We start from the raw sequence: 22,507 nt of genomic DNA on the forward strand, positions 1-22,507 counted from the left end.
GCTACAGAACATAGAGTGGAACCGGAAGACAAGTCATCAGCCCAGGAAAGGAAAAGGGGCACTCCACCTCCACCTCCATGGCTATCAGCCAAGGACCCATTCCAAGAATGACGTGACATGTTTCAGGGCACAGTGGGAAATATCCCATTCTTAATCAGAGGTCTCATGCATTGGGAGGGGCAGGGCTCTCTTTTGTGTTCTTCCATGGCATGTCGATGGCTAATGCTCCTCTCAGCAGAGTGTGAACCCTGAGGAGTTGGCTTACAGAATCTGAGAGTGTTCTCCCACTTTCAATAGGAATATGCCTGCATTGGACATTGCGTCCTTTGAGACGCTGGAGTCAACTATGACCCCATGAGCCCATGCACCACGTCATGGGCAATATGAAAAAAGTAACACAAAAAAATTGGAAAGGGCAAATGTGAAAGACCAAAAGCAGGAGTCACATTGGGGTTCAATGTTGATAGCAAATCTCTCAGGCAGAAGGGACACAGCAAAGGAACATATCATGCTTATCCTAGTCACCAAAAGAGCAGGCAACATGCACATACTCACCCTTAGGTAGGCACTGGGTTCTGTCTCTTCCTTCCATTTGGGTTGCTGCCTACCCTGGGGTCTCCTACTGGTACTCCATGTCTGGAGTAGAGCCTTTCCCCGTTCCTCTTCTTGCCTGTAGAACACACGATGGCAGTTGGATGGATGTAGAGTCGGGAGCAGAATGTGAGGTTCCCGTTTTCTTAGTGTCTCCTGTGCTACCTTGGGTTCTCCCCCAAGTCTGTGCCTTTCCTCCTACAACACCCAGTCCCTACGTCCAGGCAGCCCTTCTCATTTCCCACTAAGTAGTTCCATGTGGACACATTGATTTTGTGCCTCCCATGTTCATGTTAATTATGGTGCCCTGAACCTATCTCTTTCATAATTGAATGCAAAGGAGAATGAGCTGCAGGCTGTGGCTTTGGGGCATGGAGTCATTGTCTGTCTCTGTCCATTGACCCAGCCAGGAGCTGCATGTGGATGTTTGGAGATGACTGTGTGGAGAAGGAGAGACACCACCCCCCTGGAGTTTTGTGCCCAAGGCTTGGATGACACCTTACCCATCCCTCACCTCTGCACATGGCGCTTCGCTCTGGCTGGCTGCTCACAGGCCCCTGTGCTCTGGAGATTCTCAGGCTTGCTTGGTGCCTGGTTCTCCTTCTCCTTCTTTGGGCCCAAGGGTTGTGGGGCCAGCGCACCATCCCAGTGCTTGATGGGGCATCTTCTGCTCCTCGCAGTGTGTCCAAAAGCCCCACATTCCTTGCACTTCATCTGATGGTGGAAAAGCACAAGTGGTCAGGAATCAGCCCAAGCACAACCAGCTCTGCCCTTTTACAGACAAATAGAGATTTTAAGTCTTAGTTTCCTCTCGTTTTAGTTCAGGCACTCGGGCCTGTGAACCATGAACATCTCGGGATTCAAAGGTCCTAGAACACGTTTGTGGAGTCACCTATTATACAGGGGCACTGGAAGGAAGGTTTGGATGTTGCAACTTGAGGACCCTGGGCCAGATTTCAAAAACAGGACAAACGTTGGGATGCATGGATTTCAAGTGGTTCCAAAAGATGCCTCCTCCCGTCCTAGGAAGAAACTAAGCTGAGAGGATGTGCTGGGCAGGTCCTCGAGGGTTGGCAAGGGACAATTGGATGGTAGAGGCAATCTGAGAGGATGTAACCAAGATTGTGACCTCTGTCGCCCCCTGGCTTCCCATTGCCTCCAAAGTCCACATACCCTGGGGTCCTCCTCCGCAGGGGGAGGAGCACTATGCCTCAGAGCTCCCCTCTGCTGTTGCTTCTTATTCTGGATTTGAATGAGCCTCGGGGCCAGAGGCTGTGAGGCACGCTCTGCTGACTGTCTCATGTTATTCCAATCAGATCCCATTTCCTCAGATGCTGACGTTGGGCTTTCCTAGGTCCAAGAGAAAAGAAAAAGAGTGTCATGAACAAAGACAGGATGGGAACTCTCAGATATTTTCCACATTGTGGCATGGAGTACATCCCATGATCCAGGGAGCCCAGTAGAATAGGTGGAGCACAGAGGGGTGCGGGATCAATGGAGGAGTACACCAACTACTGCGTCTGACAAAAATAAGATACTCCATGCTGTTAGAATTATGTCAGAGTGAATGTATGATTCCCGTAGGTAAAATAAACCAATCTTAACCAAAGGGAACAATTTTGCCTCTATCAAAATGATAAACAAAAAAAGGAAAGGTGAAGAGAGATAAACCTAGATCATACAAAGACAGATCAAAAGGAATTTCATCCTAATACAGAGATTTTCAGAAGCATGATAAACCAGACTTATTCTTCACAAAGTCAAAGTCATTTGCAAGAAATTCGAGTAGATATCCAAGAATGTCCTTGCATATCTCCCTAAGCAGATTGACCTTGAAAAGTATTTCCAAATTAATGGTACAGAGAGCAAATTCAGGAGTGGAACAGTGGTAATGAACCTAACCAAAGAGATAAGTTGAGGACTAGTAGATATTCAAGAATGTCCTTGCATATCTGACCTAAGCAAATTAACCTTGAGATATATTTCCAAATCAATGATACAGAGAGCAAACTCAGGAGTGGATCAGTGGTAATGATTTAACCATATAGAGTAGCTGAGCATGTGGCGGTTGGATGTTGAATTTTACCTAACCCAACCTTTCAAAGAGTTTAGAACATGGGTTCCTAAACTCTTCCACAGAAAGAAAGAGAAAAAAAAAAAAAAACATTCCCAATGGGTGGTGTGCGGTCACGATGATTTTCTACCATAACGTGATATAAGAAAAACAGAACAAATCAATGATAAACATTGAGCGGCAGAGAAGAATGAAATTCTGACATTTTCCCAACATGCTATGGATGGAACCAGTGTACATCCTTGGCCACACGTGCCAAACCAATGTTTGTTCCTAGGTGTGCATACTAAGGGGAGAAGGTGCACTAAAGTGGGAAGTGGGAAGGTGAGAGGTGGGTGGGGAGAGAGGGGACGGAATGGAATAGCAGGTCAGAAGAGAGGGGAAAATGGGTAGAGCAAGGCTAGCTGAGGATGACCCAGGACTTCTATGTGCCTGTGTGGAAATAGTACAGGGAATCCCTTTGCTCTATCCATCCGAGATAGTCCCTATCCTACCCAAGGGTCCATGGTATACTACAGCTGTTTTCATACTCATTGATCCACCAGCCCACAGGTATCAGAATGCTGCAGTAAAAGTTCTCTGAAATTTCAATAGTTTGTGGTGATTTGAACTTCGAATGACCTATTTGACCTGCTCAGCATAAAGAAACACTCTTGGAAAAATACAACCTTCCTTACACAAGTACCTCCTCCTCCATCCTTAACATTTTCCCCATCTACATGTTTTCTAAGGAATCTTCTGTAAACTACCTAGGCAAAGAAAACCAACCTGAGACCCGAACGTTTTGCTGTCTTCTGTCAGCAGGTGCTCAGACAGGTGAGCCTGGACACAGATCCCAGGAAGAGAAGCAGCTTCCTGGACTCCAGCCGGAAGAGGAAGTGAGGGAAGGTGGCTTCTGGGAACTGGTATGCTGCCCCAGGATCACGTGATGCAACACGTCATCTTCAATACCACAGGTTCAATTTTAGGCCAAAATTCAGTGACTCACACCTTTGATTTCCATGACTGCATCCGGAAGGAAGATTTGCCAGCCTTTTCCAGTCAGTACTTTTCTTTTACAGACGTTCAAACTCCAGAGTTTGAATGATTTTGAGGTGCTGGGAAGAAGGCACAGGCCAGTTGACCTAAGGGGCTTGGAGTTTTTACAAGTTTGGCTCTCTGGGGTTTCAACGTTTTTTGTTGTTTTTGTTGTTTGTTTGTTTGTTTGTTTGTTTAACACTGCCATTTTAAGTTAAGGATTCCAGAATTCAAAGAAATGCTGCCCAATGCTTCCATGCTTTCTGCGACATAATAAGCTCTTCATTGCATCAGATTCTAAATTTTCATTGGAAGAGTATTTCTTTTTTGCTGGGTTTGGAATGACATTTGTGGACATTCAAGTGCCTAGAATAACCATAGGGCTTAAAGAGAGCCTGCTGCTGAGGGCTGGTGCCCCTTCTTTCTCTTCCAAATCTGGTGGGCTTCTGAGGTCCCTTGGTGGAAAAGTGTATGTTTCTGGATTCAGCTCCCTGCCCCCGCCCCCAGGGCATCCCTTCAGGCCCTCACCTGGGCCAATCCTGAAATATTGCTGCAGAGGAAAAATTCCCCTGTGTAAATCTCAAGGGTCCCTTGCCAAAAGGTTTTACCAGCACTCTACCAGGGCTTTTGTGCTGGTGTCCCTTACTGTGTAGGTCGCCAAGGATTCCATTCACACAGATTTGCACTTTGAGAATACACAGGCATATGGGTGCACAGTTCAGAACACCTGGTACCTCAATAGGTTTGCAAATCTCCAATATCACAGAAAAGTGAATGCAGCCTTTACTCCCACACTCCCTTAAGATGATTTCCTTTTCTGTTGTTAATATGTTTACGTGTTCATGGACCTTTTGTTTATGCATTTATGTATGTGCAGTGAGTAGAATCAAAACACTCTCGCCCACGGGTGGGAGGCCAGCGCTCTGCAACTGAGCAACAACCCTTGCCCCATCTTTTCATAGTTCTTGAAATAATGGGTAGAATCAATTCTAAGATAGCTACAAATTTTCCCACTTAAAACCATCATGAAAATCTATCAGGAAAGACAGTCAAAATAATGTAATTGAAGAAAGAATGAAACTGTTTGTTTCTCATGAAGAGTTTTGAAGGAATACCAACTCAATGCATTATTAGTCTGTAATATTATTAGGCTCTATCTAATGCGAAAGTACATATGAACACACAGGCACATGCATACGAATATGCACATGATCATGTCCATAAACACATGTGCACACACACACACAAACACACACACACTCACACACACACCAACACACACACACACACACACACACACACACACACACACACACACACCACTCCATACCCCACTTCCCCACACGAATGGGAGCGCACACATAAGCAGCTAGAATTTTTTTCCGGAGATTTATTTTTCTTGTTTGGTGAGACTGGATCCAAGTGCATCCCATTACCGATTGCCTGCTGTCCTACTTGAAAATTGGTGAAGCTACTGGACTTCCCTAAATACACTTGAACCATCCTTGTAAGGAATCTACTTCATTACTTCTCATTTTCCCAAAGAGTCTTTGGAGAACTGAACCCTTTCAGTGCTCCAGGTTGTGAATAAGCCACACCCCAAGCTTTCTCATCTCCTTAAGTCCCCAGAAAGCATTGTGGATCTGACCCCAAGGTAGTGGGTGTGTTGGGTCGACTAGTGATCATGTGAGTACATGGAAAATTCCCCCTTTGAAAACCATCTCAGAAAGGGGAAGTATCTCTCTTTCACTTGAGGTCAGGCCGGAAATTCTACCAGTCATTGATGGTGGAGACAAAGAGGCAACTTCCCTCCACAGGTGAGAGCAGTCTAGGGAGGATGTCCTTATTAAGCCTAATTCTTCTCCATCAAATGCAGCTGTTGTTCAAGTCCTCTTGGGTTCTTCTCTACCTGCAAGTTCCAAAGAGTGAGTCTGGGCACATGCCACTTAAGCAACAGTTTCTTTCAATCCACATCGGTCTGCTAGAGAGAAACTGTCTGCCTGGAATAGTCTTTCTATGGGTGGCACTGGGCTGTGGAATATTTGAAACACCTGCTCGTTGAATGCAGCTCTGCTCATTCTGAGCCTCAGAGCCCCTCAGTCAATGAAGGAAGTGGAGGAAAATATTCTATAGAATATTCTGGAGGGAACAGAATGCATTCTAGCCGAAGCTAAAAGAAAGTGTTTGTGTCCATTGACCCAATTCAGTGCGTCCAAAAGTCCCCATTTGGGAAACCCAATTGTTACAGGTCAGAACCCTTCCAGGGGAGAAGGGGGAGTTGACTCAGGACCCATGGCATTCTTAGCATGCAGGATAGAAGACAAAATCCACAGGACACATTTGAGCACATACACAGAGGTTGGATTAAGAAAAATAATGCTGAGAGGGGTGGAAGGCAGCATCCAACACAGGCCAGGGCTGGATGATATGGCCAGGCCAGTGGAGAGCAAAAATTATGGTGGATTGCATCCCACTCAGCATGCAGATCTACGAATACCACAGACAGCACAGGAAGGCTTTGGAGCCAACACGTGTGCTGGAGTCAAATTGTTGTTCAGCTTTGCATTGGCCCCAATGTCACTGATGACTCTGCAAGTACAAGAGAACCCAGTTCGACTTGATCATCAGGAATATGGGATGGAAACCTTTGCAGTTCCTCATGTCATCCACCTGAGACAGTTCTTTCTAGTGGATGAAAGCTGCCTCCATATGTGGAGGATCAAGGACCAGAACAGATTCCTGCTGGGAGCTCAGAAGAAAGAGAGACATTCTCTGAAATGCTTTCCATAGGAAAGGCTTCCTCATCTCTTCAGCCTGCAGGTCGTCCACCCACCCCCGCCTCTCTATCCATGTCAGATCCACCAATCACTTCTCAGAAATTCATGGACTAGAGGGATTAGGAATTTCTGGGCATATTTCTTTGAACTTCCGGAGAGCTGCTTTGCGTGCTTTTCCCAGTTTCCATCTATGGGACACGAGAGGCCTGGGAGAAGCTACAATTCTCAGAGTGTCTAATTACCAAGAATTTATTGCTCCAGAACATGGAAAAAACCTTAGTACACTGTGACCATTTCCAGGCTGTGAGGCTGGTAGGGTGTTTTAAAAATATATGTTTCATTCATCTTTTTTCACTTGGAAAAGTAAAAGGACTAAGAGAAGTGCTGTTGTTTTGTGTGAGTTGTGTGTGCACATGTTACTATTGGAGGGCTTGTTTCTTGTTGTGTGTGCAAATACACCTGTGTGTTTAGAAGTCTTTTGGTACAGATGTTTTCATACAAAGGAAGATCCAGAAAGTATTAGAGGTTGCATTTTTTCAAAGCAGTATTGCCATTTCAGCCAGCTGCATGTGAAACAGAAACATTTTCACGCTTCCACAGTTTCAAATGTTATACAGATAGGGAGAACTTCAAATCACTCTCAGACCACAGTTTACCATTCCAATGAAGCCTTTATTGTGGGCAAGCAGTGGACACTCTCTAAAACCAAGATAGCCAGAGTGGCGCATGCCCTTATGTTTTGCCTCTTATTGAAGCCAGAAACACACCAAAGTTATGTTTGCTCAAGGGCATGACTCCTCCCCTACCACTGCAATCTGTAAGTATTTCGTGTCCCCATGTGCCAGGGCACAGGAAAGCCCTGCAACCAGTTTTTAATCTCACTGTCACATGGACACAGTTGACTGATACACTTTTGCTCATCAGAGAAACAGGCTCACTTTCAGGGACCTTCTTGGCCCTATGCCTGTTCAAGGGGGAGATCAGAGGCACTCCTGCTAATGGACACGAAATGCCAGCCTAGCCAAGCTTTTCACTGGTCCAGTCATGGCTCTGGTACCCGGGTGTTCTGCACACCTTTATTTTAGACCCTAGTATATGTGATATGGGCACAGAACAAAGTACACCTGAGTGCACACTGGTGAGCAGATAACATTCCTTCACCCTCTGCGTTGTTCACAATACTCCCCCGGCCTGCCACACCTTCCTTCCCTCACTCAATGTGCATCACTTGGTGAAAGATGCTCACAGCACGGGTGGGAGAAGGAACTTTTATGATACTTGGGGGGCCTAGGACAGGCCCCTGTATTTATGGCACTCTCCACATCAGGAGTGGAGACAGGAAATGTACAGGAAAGCCTACACTGAGGAAAAAATCAAATCTGAATATGGAATGTATCTCAAGAGCTGCATTGCCAGACATCAGTGTTCACATATCTCCATTCTTTCAGGCTCCAAAATCAAATTGAGGAGCTCCATGTTTCTCCTCCCTGTTCCCCTGCAAAGTCTCATGCCTGTGGATCAGAATCCACATCACCCCAGACTGTGTCTGAATAGGGACAGCCATGTCAGTGCCATCGGGAGAAGGGAGTGTCCAGTTAATAAATCTTGGCTAAAACACCACAGAGTCATTCTGGACCCTGGACACACATGTTCCCAGACATTGGAAACGGGGACTGGGTGTGAACGAAAAGATCTCCTTCCACCAGGTGCAGTGGTACCACAAATGCTCACAATTAAGAGCACCCCGAGAGAGAGTTGAAAAGCCTCAATGTTCAGGCCCCCAAATCGCAAGTGACTACGATGATCTGGGATACACAATTTCACCCATTTATTATGGTAGTATGTGAAATTCAGTGATATCCTGAAGTACACCAAATGAATGATCTTAATTGCCATGTGGACATCATCTGAGACATTCGGGCTGTCCAAGTCATTACAATAGAGCACTAGGACACAAAATAATGCAGTTTTCAGGAAAGACAAAGTAAAAAGGCTTATGCCTATTGAGCAATCAAAGGATGCACACAGTAAAACATGGGGAAAATTGATTGTGGATTCAGAGAAGCGTCAAGTACATGATTATCATAAGGGGCAAGGAACAAAAAAGGAAAGGCCAGAGAAATTGCCCACAATGCTTTCCATGACCACACTCGAGCGTCAAGAAGGTCCACTGAAGCCCAGGACAGAGGTCCCAGTGATCAGCCAGTGTAAACCTCCATGCAGTCATAGGACAAAAAGGACAAACTTGAGCCTTCTACTTCTGTCCAACTTCAATCTCTACACCTGCATATACACTCCATTTGTCATCCCATTGAAAGCCTGTGGAAGGTGACATGAGCACATTGGACCATCCCCTGGAAACACCATTCAGAGCAGTCTCGTCTCTGAGTTCTGGACAGGTGGCTATGCATCAGATGCAGGCAGGGTCTGTGGCTTTGCCAGAGCTTTCTGAAGTCCCAGCCTTGGCTCCTACTCCATAGCTAGAAAGGTCCTGTGACCCTGGTGCCACCTGCTCCTGCATGAGAGACCCTGCAAGTTATTGGAGCCCCAAGGGCCATTCTTCCCTGCTATGGTGTGCCTCATTCCATGTCACTGTCCTCAGAGGAGGAGGACACAAGAAGGTCTTCATAGAGGACACTCACTGGCTCCTGGGAGCCGGGACACTCCCACTCATCAAGATAGGGAGGAGTGTCAGCAAGAGCACTGGTCTTTGCAGCAGCTGGAGAGGAAGGGAGATCAGCAATGAACCTGGATCTCCAACAGTTTTTGTGCATTCTCTTGAAGGCCATTAGGAGGGGCTGTCGGGCAACACAGCTGGGTGCTGGTGGACTCGATTTGGTACACGGCTTGACTGGATTCAGGAAAGGGCTTTCCTTGGGAGGGCAAAGATCCATGATGGAATCATGGGCTGGAGATTTTCTGGTCACCTGGGGTGACCCATTTAGTCTGATTCCACTTGTATCTTGCCAAGAAGGCAGAGATTTCCCAGCCTCTGAGCCTGGCTCACAGGTGTTCCCCCGTTGAGTGAGACTTTGCCCCAGCCTGAGTTTCTTTGGGGCATTCTGGCCAGTCTGTTTGTGGACCTGAGCCTGTCTCTTGCCTGAGGCCTGGAGGCTGAGTTTGTGGCCCTGGCCCTGTGGACATGCTGCAGGCTGCAGGCAGGGCTCTTTGCTAACGTCAGGACAACTGGCTAGTGAAGGAGGGTGGAGCACATGGCCCCCTCTGAGAATTTGGGCAGAAGTCTGGGCAACTTTAGAGGAGACAACCTCTGGCGTTTCAGGTGCTTTCTTCCCAAGGAGGGCAGGGATCTGCCCTGAGTGCCTTGCTGCCGACTGGATGGTGCCAGGGATGCTCACATCCTGTTGTGTCTGCATCCCAGGACCTGAGTTGAGTCCAAGTTCAGGTTTCTGAAAGGGATGTGCGCTACTGAAGGTGAGACTCTCATCCAAGTTCTGGACACGAGGCTGACTCTCAAACAGAGAGCCCGGGACACACCTCGTACTGGTCGTGTGGACGGGCAGTAGCCTGCTGGGTTTCTGGAGGAAAAGACAAACACAGGAAAATCTCCTGAGTCCCTGCACTTTCTCAAGCACCAACAAGGCCCACCAACACATGAATTTGGCTACAGAACATAGAGTGGAACCGGAAGACAAGTCATCAGCCCAGGAAAGGAAAAGGGGCACTCCACCTCCACCTCCATGGCTATCAGCCAAGGACCCATTCCAAGAATGACGTGACATGTTTCAGGGCACAGTGGGAAATATCCCATTCTTAATCAGAGGTCTCATGCATTGGGAGGGGCAGGGCTCTCTTTTGTGTTCTTCCATGGCATGTCGATGGCTAATGCTCCTCTCAGCAGAGTGTGAACCCTGAGGAGTTGGCTTACAGAAGCTGAGAGTGTTCTCACACTTTCAATAGGAATATGCCTGCATTGGACATTGCGTCCTTTGAGACGCTGGAGTCAACTATGACCCCATGAGCCCATGCACCACGTCATGGGCAATATGAAAAAAGTAACACAAAAAAATTGGAAAGGGCAAATGTGAAAGACCAAAAGCAGGAGTCACATTGGGGTTCAATGTTGATAGCAAATCTCTCAGGCAGAAGGGACACAGCAAAGGAACATATCATGCTTATCCTAGTCACCAAAAGAGCAGGCAACATGCACATACTCACCCTTAGGTAGGCACTGGGTTCTGTCTCTTCCTTCCATTTGGGTTGCTGCCTACCCTAGGGTCTCCTACTGGTACTCCATGTCTGGAGTAGAGCCTTTCCCCGTTCCTCTTCTTGCCTGTAGAACACACGATGGCAGTTGGATGGATGTAGAGTCGGGAGCAGAATGTGAGGTTCCCGTTTTCTTAGTGTCTCCTGTGCTACCTTGGGTTCTCCCCCAAGTCTGTGCCTTTCCTCCTACAACACCCAGTCCCTACGTCCAGGCAGCCCTTCTCATTTCCCACTAAGTAGTTCCATGTGGACACATTGATTTTGTGCCTCCCATGTTCATGTTAATTATGGTGCCCTGAACCTATCTCTTTCATAATTGAATGCAAAGGAGAATGAGCTGCAGGCTGTGGCTTTGGGGCATGGAGTCATTGTCTGTCTCTGTCCATTGACCCAGCCAGGAGCTGCATGTGGATGTTTGGAGATGACTGTGTGGAGAAGGAGAGACACCACCCCCCTGGAGTTTTGTGCCCAAGGCTTGGATGACACCTTACCCATCCCTCACCTCTGCACATGGCGCTTCGCTCTGGCTGGCTGCTCACAGGCCCCTGTGCTCTGGAGATTCTCAGGCTTGCTTGGTGCCTGGTTCTCCTTCTCCTTCTTTGGGCCCAAGGGTTGTGGGGCCAGCGCACCATCCCAGTGCTTGATGGGGCATCTTCTGCTCCTCGCAGTGTGTCCAAAAGCCCCACATTCCTTGCACTTCATCTGATGGTGGAAAAGCACAAGTGGTCAGGAATCAGCCCAAGCACAACCAGCTCTGCCCTTTTACAGACAAATAGAGATTTTAAGTCTTAGTTTCCTCTCGTTTTAGTTCAGGCACTCGGGCCTGTGAACCATGAACATCTCGGGATTCAAAGGTCCTAGAACACGTTTGTGGAGTCACCTATTATACAGGGGCACTGGAAGGAAGGTTTGGATGTTGCAACTTGAGGACCCTGGGCCAGATTTCAAAAACAGGACAAACGTTGGGATGCATGGATTTCAAGTGGTTCCAAAAGATGCCTCCTCCCGTCCTAGGAAGAAACTAAGCTGAGAGGATGTGCTGGGCAGGTCCTCGAGGGTTGGCAAGGGACAATTGGATGGTAGAGGCAATCTGAGAGGATGTAACCAAGATTGTGACCTCTGTCGCCCCCTGGCTTCCCATTGCCTCCAAAGTCCACATACCCTGGGGTCCTCCTCCGCAGGGGGAGGAGCACTATGCCTCAGAGCTCCCCTCTGCTGTTGCTTCTTATTCTGGATTTGAATGAGCCTCGGGGCCAGAGGCTGTGAGGCACGCTCTGCTGACTGTCTCATGTTATTCCAATCAGATCCCATTTCCTCAGATGCTGACGTTGGGCTTTCCTAGGTCCAAGAGAAAAGAAAAAGAGTGTCATGAACAAAGACAGGATGGGAACTCTCAGATATTTTCCACATTGTGGCATGGAGTACATCCCATGATCCAGGGAGCCCAGTAGAATAGGTGGAGCACAGAGGGGTGCGGGATCAATGGAGGAGTACACCAACTACTGCGTCTGACAAAAATAAGATACTCCATGCTGTTAGAATTATGTCAGAGTGAATGTATGATTCCCGTAGGTAAAATAAACCAATCTTAACCAAAGGGAACAATTTTGCCTCTATCAAAATGATAAACAAAAAAAGGAAAGGTGAAGAGAGATAAACCTAGATCATACAAAGACAGATCAAAAGGAATTTCATCCTAATACAGAGATTTTCAGAAGCATGATAAACCAGACTTATTCTTCACAAAGTCAAAGTCATTTGCAAGAAATTCGAGTAGATATCCAAGAATGTCCTTGCATATCTCCCTAAGCAGATTGACCTTGAAAAGTATTTCCAAATTAATGGTACAGAGAGCAAATTCAGGAGTGGAACAGTGGTAATGAACCTAACCAAAGAGATAAGTTGAGGACTAGTAGATATTCAAGAATGTCCTTGCATATCTGACCTAAGCAAATTAACCTTGAGATATATTTCCAAATCAATGATACAGAGAGCAAACTCAGGAGTGGATCAGTGGTAATGATTTAACCATATAGAGTAGCTGAGCATGTGGCAGTTGGATGTTGAATTTTACCTAACCCAACCTTTCAAAGAGTTTAGAACATGGGTTCCTAAACTCTTCCACAGAAAGAAAGAGAAAAAAAAAAAAAACATTCCCAATGGGTGGTGTGCGGTCACGATGATTTTCTACCATAACGTGATATAAGAAAAACAGAACAAATCAATGATAAACATTGAGCGGCAGAGAAGAATGAAATTCTGACATTTTCCCAACATGCTATGGATGGAACCAGTGTACATCCTTGGCCACACGTGCCAAACCAATGTTTGTTCCTAGGTGTGCATACTAAGGGGAGAAGGTGCACTAAAGTGGGAAGTGGGAAGGTGAGAGGTGGGTGGGGAGAGAGGGGACGGAATGGAATAGCAGGTCAGAAGAGAGGGGAAAATGGGTAGAGCAAGGCTAGCTGAGGATGACCCAGGACTTCTATGTGCCTGTGTGGAAATAGTACAGGGAATCCCTTTGCTCTATCCATCCGAGATAGTCCCTATCCTACCCAAGGGTCCATGGTATACTACAGCTGTTTTCATACTCATTGATCCACCAGCCCACAGGTATCAGAATGCTGCAGTAAAAGTTCTCTGAAATTTCAATAGTTTGTGGTGATTTGAACTTCGAATGACCTATTTGACCTGCTCAGCATAAAGAAACACTCTTGGAAAAATACAACCTTCCTTACACAAGTACCTCCTCCTCCATCCTTAACATTTTCCCCATCTACATGTTTTCTAAGGAATCTTCTGTAAACTACCTAGGCAAAGAAAACCAACCTGAGACCCGAACGTTTTGCTGTCTTCTGTCAGCAGGTGCTCAGACAGGTGAGCCTGGACACAGATCCCAGGAAGAGAAGCAGCTTCCTGGACTCCAGCCGGAAGAGGAAGTGAGGGAAGGTGGCTTCTGGGAACTGGTATGCTGCCCCAGGATCACGTGATGCAACACGTCATCTTCAATACCACAGGTTCAATTTTAGGCCAAAATTCAGTGACTCACACCTTTGATTTCCATGACTGCATCCGGAAGGAAGATTTGCCAGCCTTTTCCAGTCAGTACTTTTCTTTTACAGACGTTCAAACTCCAGAGTTTGAATGATTTTGAGGTGCTGGGAAGAAGGCACAGGCCAGTTGACCTAAGGGGCTTGGAGTTTTTACAAGTTTGGCTCTCTGGGGTTTCAACGTTTTTTGTTGTTTTTGTTGTTTGTTTGTTTGTTTGTTTGTTTAACACTGCCATTTTAAGTTAAGGATTCCAGAATTCAAAGAAATGCTGCCCAATGCTTCCATGCTTTCTGCGACATAATAAGCTCTTCATTGCATCAGATTCTAAATTTTCATTGGAAGAGTATTTCTTTTTTGCTGGGTTTGGAATGACATTTGTGGACATTCAAGTGCCTAGAATAACCATAGGGCTTAAAGAGAGCCTGCTGCTGAGGGCTGGTGCCCCTTCTTTCTCTTCCAAATCTGGTGGGCTTCTGAGGTCCCTTGGTGGAAAAGTGTATGTTTCTGGATTCAGCTCCCTGCCCCCGCCCCCAGGGCATCCCTTCAGGCCCTCACCTGGGCCAATCCTGAAATATTGCTGCAGAGGAAAAATTCCCCTGTGTAAATCTCAAGGGTCCCTTGCCAAAAGGTTTTACCAGCACTCTACCAGGGCTTTTGTGCTGGTGTCCCTTACTGTGTAGGTCGCCAAGGATTCCATTCACACAGATTTGCACTTTGAGAATACACAGGCATATGGGTGCACAGTTCAGAACACCTGGTACCTCAATAGGTTTGCAAATCTCCAATATCACAGAAAAGTGAATGCAGCCTTTACTCCCACACTCCCTTAAGATGATTTCCTTTTCTGTTGTTAATATGTTTACGTGTTCATGGACCTTTTGTTTATGCATTTATGTATGTGCAGTGAGTAGAATCAAAACACTCTCGCCCACGGGTGGGAGGCCAGCGCTCTGCAACTGAGCAACAACCCTTGCCCCATCTTTTCATAGTTCTTGAAATAATGGGTAGAATCAATTCTAAGATAGCTACAAATTTTCCCACTTAAAACCATCATGAAAATCTATCAGGAAAGACAGTCAAAATAATGTAATTGAAGAAAGAATGAAACTGTTTGTTTCTCATGAAGAGTTTTGAAGGAATACCAACTCAATGCATTATTAGTCTGTAATATTATTAGGCTCTATCTAATGCGAAAGTACATATGAACACACAGGCACATGCATACGAATATGCACATGATCATGTCCATAAACACATGTGCACACACACACACAAACACACACACACTCACACACACACCAACACACACACACACACACACACACACACACACACACACACCACTCCATACCCCACTTCCCCACACGAATGGGAGCGCACACATAAGCAGCTAGAATTTTTTTCCGGAGATTTATTTTTCTTGTTTGGTGAGACTGGATCCAAGTGCATCCCATTACCGATTGCCTGCTGTCCTACTTGAAAATTGGTGAAGCTACTGGACTTCCCTAAATACACTTGAACCATCCTTGTAAGGAATCTACTTCATTACTTCTCATTTTCCCAAAGAGTCTTTGGAGAACTGAACCCTTTCAGTGCTCCAGGTTGTGAATAAGCCACACCCCAAGCTTTCTCATCTCCTTAAGTCCCCAGAAAGCATTGTGGATCTGACCCCAAGGTAGTGGGTGTGTTGGGTCGACTAGTGATCATGTGAGTACATGGAAAATTCCCCCTTTGAAAACCATCTCAGAAAGGGGAAGTATCTCTCTTTCACTTGAGGTCAGGCCGGAAATTCTACCAGTCATTGATGGTGGAGACAAAGAGGCAACTTCCCTCCACAGGTGAGAGCAGTCTAGGGAGGATGTCCTTATTAAGCCTAATTCTTCTCCATCAAATGCAGCTGTTGTTCAAGTCCTCTTGGGTTCTTCTCTACCTGCAAGTTCCAAAGAGTGAGTCTGGGCACATGCCACTTAAGCAACAGTTTCTTTCAATCCACATCGGTCTGCTAGAGAGAAACTGTCTGCCTGGAATAGTCTTTCTATGGGTGGCACTGGGCTGTGGAATATTTGAAACACCTGCTCGTTGAATGCAGCTCTGCTCATTCTGAGCCTCAGAGCCCCTCAGTCAATGAAGGAAGTGGAGGAAAATATTCTATAGAATATTCTGGAGGGAACAGAATGCATTCTAGCCGAAGCTAAAAGAAAGTGTTTGTGTCCATTGACCCAATTCAGTGCGTCCAAAAGTCCCCATTTGGGAAACCCAATTGTTACAGGTCAGAACCCTTCCAGGGGAGAAGGGGGAGTTGACTCAGGACCCATGGCATTCTTAGCATGCAGGATAGAAGACAAACTCCACAGGACACATTTGAGCACATACACAGAGGTTGGATTAAGAAAAATAATGCTGAGAGGGGTGGAAGGCAGCATCCAACACAGGCCAGGGCTGGATGATATGGCCAGGCCAGTGGAGAGCAAAAATTATGGTGGATTGCATCCCACTCAGCATGCAGATCTACGAATACCACAGACAGCACAGGAAGGCTTTGGAGCCAACACGTGTGCTGGAGTCAAATTGTTGTTCAGCTTTGCATTGGCCCCAATGTCACTGATGACTCTGCAAGTACAAGAGAACCCAGTTCGACTTGATCATCAGGAATATGGGATGGAAACCTTTGCAGTTCCTCATGTCATCCACCTGAGACAGTTCTTTCTAGTGGATGAAAGCTGCCTCCATATGTGGAGGATCAAGGACCAGAACAGATTCCTGCTGGGAGCTCAGAAGAAAGAGAGACATTCTCTGAAATGCTTTCCATAGGAAAGGCTTCCTCATCTCTTCAGCCTGCAGGTCGTCCACCCACCCCCGCCTCTCTATCCATGTCAGATCCACCAATCACTTCTCAGAAATTCATGGACTAGAGGGATTAGGAATTTCTGGGCATATTTCTTTGAACTTCCGGAGAGCTGCTTTGCGTGCTTTTCCCAGTTTCCATCTATGGGACACGAGAGGCCTGGGAGAAGCTACAATTCTCAGAGTGTCTAATTACCAAGAATTTATTGCTCCAGAACATGGAAAAAACCTTAGTACACTGTGACCATTTCCAGGCTGTGAGGCTGGTAGGGTGTTTTAAAAATATATGTTTCATTCATCTTTTTTCACTTGGAAAAGTAAAAGGACTAAGAGAAGTGCTGTTGTTTTGTGTGAGTTGTGTGTGCACATGTTACTATTGGAGGGCTTGTTTCTTGTTGTGTGTGCAAATACACCTGTGTGTTTAGAAGTCTTTTGGTACAGATGTTTTCATACAAAGGAAGATCCAGAAAGTATTAGAGGTTGCATTTTTTCAAAGCAGTATTGCCATTTCAGCCAGCTGCATGTGAAACAGAAACATTTTCACGCTTCCACAGTTTCAAATGTTATACAGATAGGGAGAACTTCAAATCACTCTCAGACCACAGTTTACCATTCCAATGAAGCCTTTATTGTGGGCAAGCAGTGGACACTCTCTAAAACCAAGATAGCCAGAGTGGCGCATGCCCTTATGTTTTGCCTCTTATTGAAGCCAGAAACACACCAAAGTTATGTTTGCTCAAGGGCATGACTCCTCCCCTACCACTGCAATCTGTAAGTATTTCGTGTCCCCATGTGCCAGGGCACAGGAAAGCCCTGCAACCAGTTTTTAATCTCACTGTCACATGGACACAGTTGACTGATACACTTTTGCTCATCAGAGAAACAGGCTCACTTTCAGGGACCTTCTTGGCCCTATGCCTGTTCAAGGGGGAGATCAGAGGCACTCCTGCTAATGGACACGAAATGCCAGCCTAGCCAAGCTTTTCACTGGTCCAGTCATGGCTCTGGTACCCGGGTGTTCTGCACACCTTTATTTTAGACCCTAGTATATGTGATATGGGCACAGAACAAAGTACACCTGAGTGCACACTGGTGAGCAGATAACATTCCTTCACCCTCTGCGTTGTTCACAATACTCCCCCGGCCTTCCACACCTTCCTTCCCTCACTCAATGTGCATCACTTGGTGAAAGATGCTCACAGCACGGGTGGGAGAAGGAACTTTTATGATACTTGGGGGGCCTAGGACAGGCCCCTGTATTTATGGCACTCTCCACATCAGGAGTGGAGACAGGAAATGTACAGGAAAGCCTACACTGAGGAAAAAATCAAATCTGAATATGGAATGTATCTCAAGAGCTGCATTGCCAGACATCAGTGTTCACATATCTCCATTCTTTCAGGCTCCAAAATCAAATTGAGGAGCTCCATGTTTCTCCTCCCTGTTCCCCTGCAAAGTCTCATGCCTGTGGATCAGAATCCACATCACCCCAGACTGTGTCTGAATAGGGACAGCCATGTCAGTGCCATCGGGAGAAGGGAGTGTCCAGTTAATAAATCTTGGCTAAAACACCACAGAGTCATTCTGGACCCTGGACACACATGTTCCCAGACATTGGAAACGGGGACTGGGTGTGAACGAAAAGATCTCCTTCCACCAGGTGCAGTGGTACCACAAATGCTCACAATTAAGAGCACCCCGAGAGAGAGTTGAAAAGCCTCAATGTTCAGGCCCCCAAATCGCAAGTGACTACGATGATCTGGGATACACAATTTCACCCATTTATTATGGTAGTATGTGAAATTCAGTGATATCCTGAAGTACACCAAATGAATGATCTTAATTGCCATGTGGACATCATCTGAGACATTCGGGCTGTCCAAGTCATTACAATAGAGCACTAGGACACAAAATAATGCAGTTTTCAGGAAAGACAAAGTAAAAAGGCTTATGCCTATTGAGCAATCAAAGGATGCACACAGTAAAACATGGGGAAAATTGATTGTGGATTCAGAGAAGCGTCAAGTACATGATTATCATAAGGGGCAAGGAACAAAAAAGGAAAGGCCAGAGAAATTGCCCACAATGCTTTCCATGACCACACTCGAGCGTCAAGAAGGTCCACTGAAGCCCAGGACAGAGGTCCCAGTGATCAGCCAGTGTAAACCTCCATGCAGTCATAGGACAAAAAGGACAAACTTGAGCCTTCTACTTCTGTCCAACTTCAATCTCTACACCTGCATATACACTCCATTTGTCATCCCATTGAAAGCCTGTGGAAGGTGACATGAGCACATTGGACCATCCCCTGGAAACACCATTCAGAGCAGTCTCGTCTCTGAGTTCTGGACAGGTGGCTATGCATCAGATGCAGGCAGGGTCTGTGGCTTTGCCAGAGCTTTCTGAAGTCCCAGCCTTGGCTCCTACTCCATAGCTAGAAAGGTCCTGTGACCCTGGTGCCACCTGCTCCTGCATGAGAGACCCTGCAAGTTATTGGAGCCCCAAGGGCCATTCTTCCCTGCTATGGTGTGCCTCATTCCATGTCACTGTCCTCAGAGGAGGAGGACACAAGAAGGTCTTCATAGAGGACACTCACTGGCTCCTGGGAGCCGGGACACTCCCACTCATCAAGATAGGGAGGAGTGTCAGCAAGAGCACTGGTCTTTGCAGCAGCTGGAGAGGAAGGGAGATCAGCAATGAACCTGGATCTCCAACAGTTTTTGTGCATTCTCTTGAAGGCCATTAGGAGGGGCTGTCGGGCAACACAGCTGGGTGCTGGTGGACTCGATTTGGTACACGGCTTGACTGGATTCAGGAAAGGGCTTTCCTTGGGAGGGCAAAGATCCATGATGGAATCATGGGCTGGAGATTTTCTGGTCACCTGGGGTGACCCATTTAGTCTGATTCCACTTGTATCTTGCCAAGAAGGCAGAGATTTCCCAGCCTCTGAGCCTGGCTCACAGGTGTTCCCCCGTTGAGTGAGACTTTGCCCCAGCCTGAGTTTCTTTGGGGCATTCTGGCCAGTCTGTTTGTGGACCTGAGCCTGTCTCTTGCCTGAGGCCTGGAGGCTGAGTTTGTGGCCCTGGCCCTGTGGACATGCTGCAGGCTGCAGGCAGGGCTCTTTGCTAACGTCAGGACAACTGGCTAGTGAAGGAGGGTGGAGCACATGGCCCCCTCTGAGAATTTGGGCAGAAGTCTGGGCAACTTTAGAGGAGACAACCTCTGGCGTTTCAGGTGCTTTCTTCCCAAGGAGGGCAGGGATCTGCCCTGAGTGCCTTGCTGCCGACTGGATGGTGCCAGGGATGCTCACATCCTGTTGTGTCTGCATCCCAGGACCTGAGTTGAGTCCAAGTTCAGGTTTCTGAAAGGGATGTGCGCTACTGAAGGTGAGACTCTCATCCAAGTTCTGGACACGAGGCTGACTCTCAAACAGAGAGCCCGGGACACACCTCGTACTGGTCGTGTGGACGGGCAGTAGCCTGCTGGGTTTCTGGAGGAAAAGACAAACACAGGAAAATCTCCTGAGTCCCTGCACTTTCTCAAGCACCAACAAGGCCCACCAACACATGAATTTGGCTACAGAACATAGAGTGGAACCGGAAGACAAGTCATCAGCCCAGGAAAGGAAAAGGGGCACTCCACCTCCACCTCCATGGCTATCAGCCAAGGACCCATTCCAAGAATGACGTGACATGTTTCAGGGCACAGTGGGAAATATCCCATTCTTAATCAGAGGTCTCATGCATTGGGAGGGGCAGGGCTCTCTTTTGTGTTCTTCCATGGCATGTCGATGGCTAATGCTCCTCTCAGCAGAGTGTGAACCCTGAGGAGTTGGCTTACAGAAGCTGAGAGTGTTCTCACACTTTCAATAGGAATATGCCTGCATTGGACATTGCGTCCTTTGAGACGCTGGAGTCAACTATGACCCCATGAGCCCATGCACCACGTCATGGGCAATATGAAAAAAGTAACACAAAAAAATTGGAAAGGGCAAATGTGAAAGACCAAAAGCAGGAGTCACATTGGGGTTCAATGTTGATAGCAAATCTCTCAGGCAGAAGGGACACAGCAAAGGAACATATCATGCTTATCCTAGTCACCAAAAGAGCAGGCAACATGCACATACTCACCCTTAGGTAGGCACTGGGTTCTGTCTCTTCCTTCCATTTGGGTTGCTGCCTACCCTGAGGTCTCCTACTGGTACTCCATGTCTGGAGTAGAGCCTTTCCCCATTCCTCTTCTTGCCTGTAGAACACACGATGGCAGTTGGATGGATGTAGAGTCGGGAGCACAATGTGAGGTTCCCGTTTTCTTAGTGTCTCCTGTGCTACCTTGGGTTCTCCCCCAAGTCTGTGCCTTTCCTCCTACAACACCCAGTCCCTACGTCCAGGCAGCCCTTCTCATTTCCCACTAAGTAGTTCCATGTGGACACATTGATTTTGTGCCTCCCATGTTCGTGTTAATTATGGTGCCCTGAACCTATCTCTTTCATAATTGAATGCAAAGGAGAATGAGCTGCAGGCTGTGGCTTTGGGGCATGGAGTCATTGTCTATCTCTGTCCATTGACCCAGCCAGGAGCTGCATGTGGATGTTTGGAGATGACTGTGTGGAGAAGGAGAGACACCACCCCCCTGGAGTTTTGTGCCCAAGGCTTGGATGACACCTTACCCATCCCTCACCTCTGCACATGGCGCTTCGCTCTGGCTGGCTGCTCACAGGCCCCTGTGCTCTGGAGATTCTCAGGCTTGCTTGGTGCCTGGTTCTCCTTCTCCTTCCTTGGGCCCAAGGGTTGAGAGGCCAGCGCACCATCCCAGTGCTTGATGGGGCATCTTCTGCTCCTCGCAGTGTGTCCAAAAGCCCCACATTCCTTGCACTTCATCTGATGGTGGAAAAGCACAAGTGGTCAGGAATCAGCCCAAGCACAACCAGCTCTGCCCTTTTACAGACAAATAGAGATTTTAAGTCTTAGTTTCCTCTCGTTTTAGTTCAGGCACTCGGGCCTGTGAACCATGAACATCTCGGGATTCAAAGGTCCTAGAACACGTTTGTGGAGTCACCTATTATACAGGGGCACTGGAAGGAAGGTTTGGATGTTGCAACTTGAGGACCCTGGGCCAGATTTCAAAAACAGGACAAACGTTGGGATGCATGGATTTCAAGTGGTTCCAAAAGATGCCTCCTCCCGTCCTAGGAAGAAACTAAGCTGAGAGGATGTGCTGGGCAGGTCCTCGAGGGTTGGCAAGGGACAATTGGATGGTAGAGGCAATCTGAGAGGATGTAACCAAGATTGTGACCTCTGTCGCCCCCTGGCTTCCCATTGCCTCCAAAGTCCACATACCCTGGGGTCCTCCTCCGCAGGGGGAGGAGCACTATGCCTCAGAGCTCCCCTCTGCTGTTGCTTCTTATTCTGGATTTGAATGAGCCTCGGGGCCAGAGGCTGTGAGGCACGCTCTGCTGACTGTCTCATGTTATTCCAATCAGATCCCATTTCCTCAGATGCTGACGTTGGGCTTTCCTAGGTCCAAGAGAAAAGAAAAAGAGTGTCATGAACAAAGACAGGATGGGAACTCTCAGATATTTTCCACATTGTGGCATGGAGTACATCCCATGATCCAGGGAGCCCAGTAGAATAGGTGGAGCACAGAGGGGTGCGGGATCAATGGAGGAGTACACCAACTACTGCGTCTGACAAAAATAAGATACTCCATGCTGTTAGAATTATGTCAGAGTGAATGTATGATTCCCGTAGGTAAAATAAACCAATCTTAACCAAAGGGAACAATTTTGCCTCTATCAAAATGATAAACAAAAAAAGGAAAGGTGAAGAGAGATAAACCTAGATCATACAAAGACAGATCAAAAGGAATTTCATCCTAATACAGAGATTTTCAGAAGCATGATAAACCAGACTTATTCTTCACAAAGTCA

This window comes from Spermophilus citellus (genome assembly GCF_964194105.1).
Source record: "Spermophilus citellus genome assembly, contig: SCAFFOLD_36, whole genome shotgun sequence".
Lineage (NCBI taxonomy): Eukaryota > Metazoa > Chordata > Mammalia > Rodentia > Sciuridae > Spermophilus > Spermophilus citellus.